Here is a 14,167-nt window from a genome sequence, read left to right as displayed (position 1 = left end):
CCTCCGGTGTGGCCACGCTGGCTCCAGGCATGGACAGTTGGTACCCTAGCTACCAGCTACACCCCCTGTCCTCATGGCCTCTGCTAAGTTGCCAGCAGGCATCAGGCTTTGGGCAACCATGGGTTCCACAGAATGAATCTTTGACTTACCCAAGCCAATCATGGTGATTCCTTACAAACAGTGGTTGACTTAGGAAAAGCCTGGGCTAAGGTCCTGGCCAAGGAGTCACAATAAATCTTCTGGAGCTCAAGGGATGCAAGATATGCATGTCCTCTTCTAGGGGACATGGGAAAGCTTGGAGCTGCAGCAGGGGTCCCACAACCTTGGGCTGGAGGTCAGAAGCCAACACGCTGAAGATAGTAGAGCAGGAAGATGGAATGAGCCTGGGTGTTTTGAAAGTAAATTAACTAACCCTGGAACTGCCTCACCTCCATGCTTCTTACCATGTGAGACTTTAAGTCACCTTAAGGTTCGAGCCTCATTTGGTTGGATCCTCTATTACATGCAGCTGGAAGCTCCCTGATACAATAGCCCAGTAGCATCTGGTAGCCCTTGCCATCACTGGGGTACCACGTCCAAGTCTGCTTCTGAGTTGGGGGCGGGGGGGGTACTGTGGGAACTCTAGTCCCATTACCACCGCCCCAGACCTGTGGCCAAAATGCAAGTGAATGAGTGAGAAGTGATATAATGAATTTTCCTTGAGGCCGGGAAAAGTGTCAGAGCACTTTACAATCAAACCTAATTGAAAACAGCAGCTCTTTCATCGAAATTTGCAACATAATCAGCCTTCTGCTTATCTAATTATAATTAAATTAGATCGGTAGTGTATTTCATATATGCTAATTAAAAGCACCAAAAGAAAAAGCTGCATTTGGAAACTGCTGTGTCTCTTCATTCCCTATGAGAGCCAAGTGTGAACGGGAGCCCCCTGGGCTGTAGATCTGGAGACCTGGGCTCTAGTCCTGCCTCTACTCAAACTGGCTGTGTGACTTTAGGTGACCCCCTTAGCCTCTCTGAGTCTTCTTGTCTGTAGGATTCCAATCAAAGGCCAAGTGTCACCATTTATTCATTTTACCTGTTCTTTTTTTTACTTTTTTTTATTGAAGTATAGTCAGTTTACAATGTTGTGTCAATTTCTGGTGTACAGCCCAATGCTTCAGTCATACATGAATATACATAAATTTGTCTTCATATTCTTTTTCACTGTAAGCTACTACAAGATATCGACTATAGTTCCCTGTGCTGCATAAACTTGTTTATCTGTGTTATATATACCAGTCACTATCTGCAAATCTCGAACTCCCAGTTTATCCCTTCCCACCCCCTTCCCCCCGGTAACCGTAAGTTTGTTTTATATGTCTGTGAGTCTGTTTCTGTTTTACAAATAAATTCATTTGTCTTTTTTTTTTTTTGGATTCCACATGTGAATGATATCATATTCATTTTACCTGTTCTTAAACGTCATAACTAAAATCATACACAATGTACTTTTGTGTGTATCTGGTAAGAAGCCTACTACAATTTTTAGGGTGTTTTATTGCTAAAGAAATGACAAGCCCAAACTAGCAAAGATTTTGACTGTTCAAGCATTAAACAACCCTCGGGGCACCAAGATTGCACAGGAATTGCGGGAAGTTGGCTTGTGCAAGCTGTACAGCCTCTAAGTAGGGCAAACGCCCCAAGATTCACTTTAGATGTGGCCTCGGAGATAACGATCAAGAACTCTCCCAGATGGCGGAGTCAGCCATCAAGAACAATGGACCAGGGAGCTCCTCCCAGAACTCAGAATGGATTCAGTGAAGGAACTTCTCCAGCCCTGGGCCCCTCTCCTCAGTGCCTGCCCAGCAGTAGGGCACAATTATCAGGGGCCAGGCACTGCTCTGGCTGCCAGTCTTCCCCTTGCCCCTTTCCAAATACAAGTTTGTATTGTAGTCATGCTATTTCTGCTCTACCTCTGTGGGTGTGGGGGTGGGGGTGGGGGGTTCAAATAACTTGTCCTTTTAGTTTTTATGTCCCTAAAGCAACAGAAGCCACATCCAAACTCGAGAGGACTGCCCATCCTCATCTCTGAACTGGGTACAATGCCCTGAGAGTTCTTTGGATCGTTTCCTTTGGGGACGAGATGAGTATGTTCTGGGAGAAGGAGGAGGAACGGTGCATACCGAGGTTTAGCTGGTCACCAAAGATTTGTGACCCCCTTCTGAAGTGTGCAGTTGTCACTGGGGAGCCCCAGCTGCCTAGCCAGGGATGACGTCTTTCAGACCCCTTGCATTCTTTTTTTCAATTGAGGCAAAATTCCCATAACATACAATTAACTGTTTTAAAGAGTATCATTCAGTGGTATTTAGTACATTCACAATGTTGTACAGCCACCCCCATATCAAGATCCAAAACATTTTCACCACCCCCCCAAAAGAAAACTGTGCGCCTACGCCATCTCTGTAGACCTACCTATTCTGGATACTTCTTACAAAAGGAATCATTTAATGCGTGTCCTCCTGTGTCTGGTTCCTTTCACTTAGAACAATGTCTTCCAGGTCCATCCGTGTTGTAACCCGAATCACTGCTTCATTCCTTTATATGACTGAATAGTATCCTATTGTTTGGATTTACCGCAAGTTGTTTATCCAGTCATCTGTTGATGGGCATTTGGGCTGTATTCCACCTTTTGGCTTCTGCGAATAATGCTGCTACAAACATCCATGTACAAGCATTTGTTTTGAGAATCCCTTTTCAGTTCTTTGGGGTAAACACCTTGCAGTGGAATTGCTGGGTCGTATGGTAACTCTACGTTAAACTTTTTAAGGAACAACCATACTTCTTTTCACAGCATCAGCCCCCTTGCATTTTGGTGGCATCATGTGACTGACCACTCATTCTTGCCAATGGCAAGTGTGTGGAAGGGATCTCTGTCACATCTGGGCAGAAGTCTCTGCCCACACAGTGGACTCCAGACTTGCACGGGAGGGAAGAGACACAGTATGGAGGGATCTGGGTCCCTGGATGAAGGCTGCCTGGCCAGGAACACCCACACACCATGGTGTAAATAAGAAATAAACATCAATTCTGTTAAACCCACTAAGGTTTCAGGGTTTATCTGTCCCAGCTGCTGGCGTTGTCTTAATGAATACATCACTCAGGTTCCATCTCTTAATTTCCATCTTCCTGGTAGAGTCTGATCTGTATGATCCACCCCCAGCATCTCAGCTGGCCTGTATCAGAAACCAGATTCATCGCTTCTGTTCTAGACAGGGAGATGCTGATCTCAGGGATCAGAACCCACTCAAACTAGCTGAAGCAAAGGAAGAGTTTACTGTAAGGCTACTGAGATGTCACGGACTTTAGAGACAGGAAAAAAAGTACATCCAAGCCCGAGCCAACAGTCAGAGGCATAGCAGGTGTGGAGGGTAGAGGGAACATGGGTGCCTGAGTGCCAGTCAGTGCGGGCATCACAAAGATGTAGGTAGAGAACTTTTTCTATTTCAGTTTCACACTGAGCTACTATTTTTAAATATGTTGACCATGAAACCTCTAGTTTTGCTATGTGCTTGATATTTGTTTCCAGGTGAAGACCAGCCCCTGGGCCCTATTTATCTCCCTCTGTCCTGGGATGAAGGTCCAGATTGCCTTTAGAAGCCGCGGCAAGTACAATCGCCACTTCCTCATCCAGGGTCCACGTGGTCTCAGTCCTCTGCTTCCCTTTTGGGGACTGTGCCAGGCCCTGCCCTGAGGACAACCGTTTCCTGCTCACTTTCCTCTCCCAGGCCTGGCTCCCTGCTGGAGACGGTCCAACCCTTATTCCTGAAAATCCAGACCTCACTGGCTTCTTGGTTGCCTCTGAAATCTTAAGCGGTGTGCAGTCCCCTCCCATCTGTCACCTGGAATTATTACCTCATGTGGCTGGTTCACTTTCTGGTAAATGTTTATCTCATCTCTGCAGGGAGAAGACAGGGCAGAGTTTCATGCCCAGGTCAAAATCTGGCATCCCCACACGTTATTTTGTGATCTCAGGCAAATGATTTAATATCTCAGAGCCTCAATTTTTTAATCTACAAAATGGGTAGAATAATAGTACCTACCCCAGAGTTCTTGCAAATATTATGTATTTTTTTAAAAGATAATGCAAGGAAAATGCTTAGTAGGGTTCCTGATACACAGTGAGAGCTCTCCATTGTTATGGTTCTGTCTCCCTCCTCAGCCTTGCAGGTGTTTGAGGAGTAGCAATTGTGATCATAGAATCAGTCTGGTCCTCAGACCTTTAGATGAACAGAATCAGATAAGGAGCTTTGGGAAAGATTCCTGGCTCCTCCCCCATGCAACTGGATCAGAATCCCAGGGTTGTGCTGAGATTCTAATAATCAGCCTAGGGGAGTCCCCACCGGGCTGGCCATGCCACCTCCTGCAGGAAATAGGGTGAAAATGCCAATTTCAGGGTAAAGCAGTTATCCCCCTGCAGTCACAAGAGTTCCTCCCTCTCTCATTCAAGCCCTCGCTCAAAATCCATCTCCTTCCTGGTCCTTCACAGCCCCTGTCACTCCCCGACCTTGAGTGTGTGTTTACTGTTCATCTTCTGTCTCCCCCACCTTTGATGCACCTGGCAGTGCCTAGCGCACATGAGGAAGAATAGAACAAACCAGCCTCTGCTGAATCTCCCTGTCCCATCCTTTAACAATATCTTGGGCAGATTTCAGTTTCCAGGTCCCCTTTCTTATTAAAACTCAGCCCAGTCTGGTTTAGAACTCTGATGCCTTACCTGATTCCATGGTTCCCCCTTCCCCATCACGATTGGGCCGGGAGCTCTGAGGACCTGAGAGGGGATAGGCAGTCTGCTTTTCACCTCCTCCCCCCCATGCCTAGGAGTGAAGGGGAGCTTGGTGTGACTTTGAGATAACCCTCCCCTTCCTCGGGCTCATCAGGGGTTGGAGGCCGGGAGTCAGCAACTTGTGGGAAAAGAGGGAGGGCTCCTGGTGGAGCTGGTGCTGTGCAGTCCTCTCTGGGTTGGTAGGTGAGGCTTGCCTGGCTAACCCTGGGCCTTGTCGGGGGGCAGGCATGGGTTCCCCCGGACTCGAGCTGGCCTCTGCGTGCCAGCCAGTTCCCTAAGTGAGCGATCTAGTTCCACTCCACCACGCTCCTAAGCTGCCCTCCACCCCCGGCAGTTACACCCACCATCTCTTGCTGCTGGAGTCCTTCTGCCTGAAGGCAGCCACCTCCCACTGTGTCCCCTTGAAGGCCTGAGAAACTCACACACGTGGGTGCTCAGAACACATGTGGGTGGATAGGTGCCGGCCCTCACCCTGCCATTTCTCTCAGCCCTCTTCTGCCCTGCGCAGTGAAGCTCACCTGGAGACCAGCACGTCCTGGGACTGAGCACTGCCTGATGTGGATGGAGTGGCATGCTCCCCGCCCTGCAGGCACCCCCAGTCCCGACAAGGGATTCTTCTGCAACGTTTCCCCGGTACGGGGCTTAGTGGCACAGTGAGGGTAGAAACACAAAGGAGCAGCCCCACCCTCCCACAAACACACCCTTACAAGTGTGCAGCCTTGGGCCCAGCGCCATAAGGCAAGTCCCACTCTACAGTCTGTCCAATAACCAAACACTTCTTGATCTTCTGATCAAAGCTTGCAAGTTTGGAGGCTCTGCCAAGGGCAATGAGCTCATGAACCTTGTAGAAGACACACTCATAACAGAGCCATAGGAATAAAATTATTGGTTCCTCCCTCCCCTCCTTCCTTCTCCAATTCTCCAATGACTGAAGGAATGTAAACTGCCTTCTAGGAAGAGGCCCTTAAAGAAAGCTGCAGGATCTTCCCTGCTTCCTGATGGCTAGAAGGTAGACATGATGGATGATGGCTGGAGCTGCAGCAACTCTCTTGGGCTATAAAGTAGACTCCACATGATACAGGTGTCAGAGCAACAGAGTAGAAGGAGTCTGTTCCTGACAATCATGATACTGCCTTTCTAACCCTGGGCTATTTGGGTTTATTTACATGAGAGAGAAATATACCTTAATATGTTCAACCAATCTTTTCAAACTTTCTTTCTCTCACAGCCAAACCTCATGCTGATAGTCTGGCTCTACGCTTGAGGTCTGCTCTTTACTGGAAAAATTGTTTCCTTAATATAACCAGGATTGAAAGATAAGTGGAAAGGAAATGATTATTGCATTATGATCTGGTATTCTTTAAACATGTTTGTGTACTACTTAAATTATCTCTCCTGCCACAGGTGGCACCTGCCTCATGCTTTAGGAAAACCTCACAGGTACACTCTACTAGATAGACAATAGATAAACTCAAGGACCTACTGTATAATATAGCACAGGGAACTATATTTAGTATCTTGTAATAACCTTTAATCAAAAAAAATCTGAAAAACAGTAGATATATGTGTATAACTGGATCCCTTTGCGGTACACCTGAAACTAACACAACACTGTAAACCATCTATATTTCAATTTTTTAAATTTTTTTAACTACTTAAAAATTTTTAAATAAATAAACTTTAAAAAAAAAAAAACACCTCATAGGTTCCAAAGTCAATCAAACACAGGTTAGAAATTGGTTTCTCAGATTCCCTAGCTGTGTAACCTTAAACAGGTTCCCTAACATTTCTGAGCTTTAGTTTCCTGTTTTATTCAGTAAAAATAATAATGTCTGTCTCCAAGAGTTCACCCAACACATTTTTATTGAATATCCACTATCTGCAGGACATTATGCTGGAGCAAAGCCTCTGCCTTCATGGGGATTGAAGTCCAGTGAAGGTGAGATGGCAAAGAAGGGAAATTAATAAGCAAACAGAATAGTCACAGTAAGCAGTTTACTGTCACAGAAAGTATGAATGTGGGAGCCCTGGGAACTGGGAAATCATCCCCTCTTGGGACTAAAAGAAAAACCTCATGTCCCGCTCTGAGCACACATGCCAGTTACTATCATGATCCTCACCTGGAAGCTTCCAAACCTCCTTCCCTCACAGGGGAGCCTGCCATTAACAAAGCTTGAGACCACCCCCACCTCCACCCCTACCCCATGCAGCCAGTGCACAGCTCCTACCAGGGTAACCCAATCTGTGCCTTTTCTGTCCATCCGAGGAGGGAGGGAGGGATTGGGGATGGACAGACAGAGGGCCTCACACAGACTGCCAGCGGGGAAGGCTACTGGCCTCAGACCCTGCCTGGCACAGACCCACCACTGAGCTCGCTTTGTCCCTTTGCCTAATGGGCACCACCTGGGTCCCAGGGCAGGCAACTGGCATCAATTAGTCGTCCTTGAGCCCAAGCTGGAGTGGCAGCCTGGCTCCCCTCCCAGGTAGTGGAACTGGAAGCCGCCCACGCCTGGGCTGAGTGTCTTTCACTCCTAATAGCCTCCACCGGTGACCTCTTTTCGAGTAGGCAGGACCCACCAGGCCCGCAGCTGTCATCATCATGAGCAACCTGGTTCTCAGAGCTAAGGGATCCGACTCCATCCACCACAGTGCACCTGAAGGGGCCAAATGTGTGCACCGAGGACAATGGAAGCAGCAGCAGGACTCTGAAAATTCCCTTCCTGGCTTTCCTCCTTAGAATTTCATTCAGAAGAGAAAGACAGGCGGTCCAGAATCGGAGGTTTTGAATAGAACCTAAGCAGGCACTGTGAAGGCTGACCAGGGAGAGCGGCTTGGTTTTTCCGTCTTAAAGTGGGCATGGTAACCACAGTACCTACCCCATACTGGGGGGCAGGAGTAAGTGATGGAATCCACGTAAACACATTCATGAAATGTCCCGTGTGTTCGCTGTGACCCATCTTCTTCACTCCACAAATGTTTCTGAGCATCTAACACGGGTGAGGCTCTGTTCTAGGCTCTGGAAGTGAGAAGACAAATAACAAAGCTGGGAGGACCATTGAACGCCATCTCTCCTGGTGACCACCCATTTTTAGACTGCGACGCATCTAAACTAGGCGAAAGGCGGCGCGACCTACCCACCCCACTGTATCACTCCGCTTTTGCGTGTGACAAACCACTCCAAAACTCAGTGACTTCCAGCCATAAACGCTTCTCCTGTCTCATGACTGTGGGTTATCTGGGCAGTTCTTCTGGTCCGAGCCAGCCTGGCCAGGGCTGTGTGGGCCAGGTCAGTCCCACGCACAGCTCCTGCGCCTTAGCCGGGATGTCTACAGCGACCGTCCCATGGTCTCTCAGCTCCTGGAGGCTCTTGGTGGGCTTGCTCTCAAGGGGCCAGAAGACCCCACAGTAAAAGAAAAGGAAGCGGCAACTCATAAGCCCTTTCCAAGCCTGACACATTAGCTATCGTTCCATTGGCCAAAGCAAGTCACAAAACTAAGGTCAGAGTCTATGGGAGGGGCCTCCCAAGGGCGTAGAATGAGGGAAGCACGAATAAACAGGGGCTGTCATTGCCACAGTCAACTACGCTGAGCCATTTTCACTTTCAGAGGAAAAAGAATTTGATAATAAAGAATCAGAGAAGGGATATATGGTGTGAAATAAAATTCGTATTTTATGGCAAGACAAGAAAAATGTAAACATAAAAAATTCTCTGCCCTTTGACTCTTTACACACCACTGTGCACTGTGGATATAAATCCATCTTTCAAGTAACTTTTTTTTAATTTTATTTTATTGAGTTATAGCCAGTTTACAATGTTGTGTGAATTTCCAGTGTAGTGCACAATTTTTCAGTTATACATGAACATAATACACATATTCATTGTCACATTCTTTTTCTCCGTAAGCTACCACAAGATCTTGTATATATTTCCCTATGCCATGCAGTATAAACTTGTTTATCTATTCTACATATGCCTGTCAGTATCTACAAATTTCGAACTCCCAGTCTGTCCCTTCCTTCCCCCGTCCCCCCGGCAACCACAAGTTCATGTTCTATGCCTATGAGTCTGTTTCTGTTTTATATTTAAGTTCATTTGTCTTCTTTATTTCAAGTAACTTTCTTGATAATACTAATTTTGGGTGGCAAGGGGACTGACTTCTTCTTAGATCTCATTTCTACCTCGTTATGTGCTAATACAGAGTTCACACTAGCCGTCTCAGCTAATCTTTTGTTTTTTCCCAGGTCTTGTGCTATTAGTATTGTCTTAAATCTTCAGTCTCTCTACAATAATGTATTAAACAAGTTTCCCATTTTGTGGGATTAGTTTAGCTAAAACTAGATTGTGTAATTTGTGAATCCACTTACCCAATAATACCTGAAACTCCCCTAGCGGGTCACGCACAGGTGAGGTTGCCTCTCTTGGCTCCTCATTGTGGAGCCCCTGAAGGCCTACCTGTGCCATGGGCGACATCAGACCCTCTGACAGCTCCACTGGAGGAAGCTACTGGTGCTGATCTCAACCTGCAAAGATCAGGAAAGTATAACTGTGTTCTTATTTGCGGGGGGAGGCTCAAAGTTCCACTTTTTCCACACACCCAGTGGACTGTGTTGAGCATCCCCCTGGAGACCCCTGATTGGCTCTGTCAAAGACAAACATGAGATTTGACACACGATATTAAAATTTAAAACAATGCCGTATGCCCAAACTTGGTGGCCTAAAATAAGAGGAATTTATTCTCTTACAATCTGGAGGCTTGAAATCTGAAACCAAGGTGTGGGCAGAGCCCTGCTCCCTCTGGAGGCTCCGGGAGAGAATCCTTTCTTGACGCCTCCAGCTTCTCTTGTTGTCAGCACTGGCTGGCTTGTGTCACTCTGTGATGTCTTCACATTGCCTTTGTCTCCAGGTATGTGTCCTCTCCTCTGTGTGTCCTTTACCAGGACATTTGGCATTGGATTCAGGTCCTACCCAGACAATTCAGGATGATCTCATCTTGAAACCCTTAACTTAATTACATCTGCAAAGACCCCATTTCCAAATAAGGTCACATTTGCAGGTTTTGAGGGTCATCATTCAACCCAAAGCACACATCCTGCCCACAGTTTTAATGGGCGAAGTGGGGCCCAGTGTGAACCAGCTTCTGTCTTTTCCTCCCTCATGACTGTGCAGAGCTCCTCTGAACACAATGCTTCTTTACAGAACGCTTCCCCCTGCAAAGAAGCACTTCCTCGTTGTCATCCGTAATTCACTCCTGTTTTCTGGTGTGAAGGAAATGCTCGTGCCTTGGAAAAGCAAAACCAATTTCTTGCCCTTAAGGACCATTAAGGCTCCTTCCTCCTGTCTTTCCACCACCATTTCTACGTATTTCTCCTCCTCGAGGACTCTCAAAAACATTCTCTCCAGAACTACCAGCCTGGTTTCTGATTTCCAAGGAAGGAGCCAGCCATCGGGGTTTTATAGTGGGCATGACAGGGCAGAGCCTGGCCAGCCCCAGGGCAGAGCTCTTGCCAACAGGAAAGGGAAGAGTGGCCTGGGGAGACTTCCTCTTGGCCTCAGAGTCAAACCACTTTCAAGTTTTAACTAGGTGTTTGCCCTGTGATCAGGGTTGCTGTATTTAGCAAGTAAACACAGGATGCCCAGGTGAATTTGTATTTTGGATAGACAATGAGTAGTTTTTTGGTATAAGTATGTTTCATGCAATATTTTTAAATCTACTTAAAATGCAATATTTGGGACATACTTTTTTTTAATTGTTTATCTGAAATTTAAATTTACCTGAGTATCCTGCATCTTATCTGTCAACCCAACCTGTAACCTTCCCTCCCTCTCCACCTTTCTTCCTTCCAAAAAGCTTACTCTCTGCAAAGTCCTATATTCAGCATAAATAAAACATAATGCTTTCCTTCAAGTATTCATAGCATAAAGAAGGAGGCAAACGGGTAACAGATGCCTTTTGCACAATATGGTCCATCCCCATCCTAATAAATTTTATACAAATTATTTGGAGGACACAGAAGAAACAATTAATTCTGTATAAGGAAAAGCCGGATGAGGTGGAAGAAAAGCTTGAGAAAAGACGCAGGGGTTGAGGTTCCTGAGCTGACCTCCAGGGACAGGTGCAAAGCAATGGATGGTGTGGTCTGAGGAAGACACACTCTGCTCTGGGAGCCTGGGGGGCCCGCGGGGGCTGGGTTGGTGAGGAGGAGGCTGTATGTGTCTGGGTGGGGAGGGGACTTCTGGCAACACTGATGTCAGAGGTGAGGGCCAGAAATGCTGTTTGGAGAGTGAAGGGCTCTTTATGCCAGGCTGAGGAGTTGGGGCTTTCTCTGAACATCCAAATGGACAATGCCCAGATCATAGATGACAGGAGAACTCTGACCACAACCTCTGCAGCAATGGGCCCGGGAAGCCAAATCACAGACTCTGCAGCCATCTGGCCAAAGAGGTCAGGACTCGGTCAACCCCTCCCCGCTTCCCAATCCTTTGCCCCTGCTTCCAATTCAGAATGAATTACTCAGTTCCTCATTACCCACCTCCAGCTTCCCCAGGCCGCCAACCCCCAGTCAGGGCACATCTGAAGTCTTTCTTCTACACTGTAGAACTTTCCTCTCCCCCACCCGCCTTTGAGTTTCTGCTCTAAGTAAATAGCTTATTTATTCTCATTTAAGCGGTCTCTCCATTTATTTCCACAATACAGACCATGGGTATTGCTTTGTAAAAGGAGGAGGGGGGCTGTGGGAGCAGTTAGCTCTGTGGAAGCAGATACCCTGATATACGGTGTTAATACAACCGCAGATAGCAGTGTTATTCAGAGCTAGAAAAATCTGCTTTTTGAGACCCTTTGCAATCTATACACACACACAATTTTTTAATATTTATATTCACCTGAACATCCCCGAATTCTTTAATATTCTAAAGAAAGTCTTTGTATCTCCAAAGTGCAGTTTAAAAACAAGAGTATTGTTAAAGTTGTCGTTAATTTTCTTTTTGACAACACCTTGTCTCCCCTTGTGGTAAATTGCATCAATTTACCACACTTTCCTGCATCCAGGCTCTCAGCCCTTTGACTCTGCAGCACCTCCCACCAAGTGGGTGGAGCCCCATGATGTTAAGTCTGATCATGTGACCTGCTTTGGCCAATGGGATGTTAGCAGATATGATGCAAGCAGAGGCTTGAAACAGCCTTACTTCCCCGGGCTTGGGCCCCTGCACCTTGGCCAACTGCAGGAGAAGCACGTGCTGGAGATAGTCTGCTGGTCACAGGAAGAGGATGAGAGTCAGGTGGAGCTGTGCCACCTGCAGCCAAACACAGTATAGTTTAGACAAACACCTGCTGACCCACAGACCAATAAGCTAGTTATGTTTTGATGCCTCTAAAATTTTATGGTTCTTTGCTAGGGAGCCCTTTTGTACCCATAGTTGACTGTCCCACCCCTCGATTTCCAGAATCTCAAGAAATTTTTCATTACCATGAATATGTGATTATTAATAGCAAATCCTAATGATTGGCTAGCCAAATCTATGCCCCCTGCCATTCTCTCCCACTAGTAGAGCCTTGATTTTATTTTCAGGAATTCACTCTCTGCCAAGCCCAGACAAGTGCACTCAGAGGTGTCTTTTTTACTCCCAAGGGTCAAATCACAATTAATTGATGCCAATTGTGATTTGCTAGCGATTGGTTTAGGGGAGAGCATATAACACAGTTATGGCCGATGAAACATAAGAAGGTTGGTAGGGGCTCTCTGGAAAGTCTTCTCTCCCCTTTCTAAGAAACTCATGGAGATGATGCTTACTTTTCTTATGCCACTAGACTCTTGGAACTGCTGCCATCATTGGGGGACCATGAAGGGAACTGATGACAGAACAAACCAACATTGTGAAGAGGACAGATTGGGAAGAGCATGAATCCCAGATGTCACTGAGAAGCCATCCCAGAGCAAGCCTTGGCACTGCCCTAACTCAGGGCTACTTGTTATGTGCCCTTATTTAGGCTTCATTTCCTTACAGTGTCTGTTCCTTGCAGCTCATTTCTTCCTGATTGAGATGCTTCCTCAGAAAAAGAAAACCCAAGTTAAAGAGAGAGATTGATTGATTTTCTTTTCTTATGTTTTTATCAAGTGATTCATCACTGGGGCAAGGCCTCTAACAAAACCTGTAACAATGGGCTTAAAAAAATGTTTGTTCCGATGGATGCCTCCGAAATTTCACTTTAAGGGGTTTTGCCAGTGCTACTGCTGTAAAATGACTTCTGACTTCACCGTGTGACTCTGTGCTGCTTTACCCAGTGACATGAGGACCCCTCGAGGACACCTTTAGAACCTTGGGCTGACAGGTAAACGCGGGAAGAATTTCCCCAAGCATAAGGTTCCTTGGTGATGGTCCCTCCTGCCAAAGAGAGACTCCCAGGGTCTATCATCCTTATGTGGCCAGGGTGAAACTGATCCCCTTTTGAGGAATTGGAGCTAAATTATAAAAAGCAAATTTAATCCACAAGCGTGATCTTTCTCCAGCACAGTGAGCACGTGATACATTTGCTCAGTATGATAGATTCCACTTCAGTGGACAGCACCTTCAGAAAACCCATTAAAATGTCATTAGATTTTATCTAAACTTGCTGATGATTTGGGTAACTTGACTGTCTCCCCCTCTTCCCATGCTGTGCTCAGCAGAAACCAGCTCATGCCAAATTATCATTCATTTGGTTAAAACAAAACTTCAGGCCACCTCTGGACTTGCCAAACTTTCTCCTGCCCTTGGGCCACTGCCCTCGCTCTTTTTGTTCCCTGGAATGTCTCTCTCTCACTCGCTGCCTGGCCACCTCCTCATCTGGCAATGCAAAATTTGAATGTCAGTTTCTCTCTGAAGCTTTGCCTGGGCCCCTGGGGCATCACTGCATGAGGGGTGGTTAAAGTCAGGCCCACCTGATTTGGGATTCACCTCTGTCCCCAGTTAGCTAGGTGATCTCAGTCAAGGAGCCCATCTTCCCTACCCATAAAATATGCACCCTGATCACCCCTGTCTCCGGTCTGTGCCGAGAATGAGCCGAGTTCACGTGAGAGGCCCTGGCACAGAGTAAAGGCTCAATGTTTTGGCTGTTGTTGCTGGATACCTTCCTACAGAATCATAAAGCTTTATAGCCAGAGGGGGCTTCAGAATAGCTCCTCTCAGTCTTTGATGTACAACAAATCACCTGGGGATCTTGTCAAACACAGACTCTGATTCAGGAATTTAGTGGCGGTGCCTGAGATTTTTGCGAGTTTCTTACAAGTTCCGTGGTGTTGCCGATGCTGCTGACCCAGGACCGCACTTTGACCCACACGGCTGCACGAGACGTGAGCTCCTGTGAC

Source organism: Camelus bactrianus, chromosome 11 (genome assembly GCF_048773025.1).
Source record: "Camelus bactrianus isolate YW-2024 breed Bactrian camel chromosome 11, ASM4877302v1, whole genome shotgun sequence".
NCBI lineage: Eukaryota > Metazoa > Chordata > Mammalia > Artiodactyla > Camelidae > Camelus > Camelus bactrianus.
The sequence above is the reverse complement of the archived record's forward strand: the minus strand, read 5'-3'. Positions refer to the sequence as shown.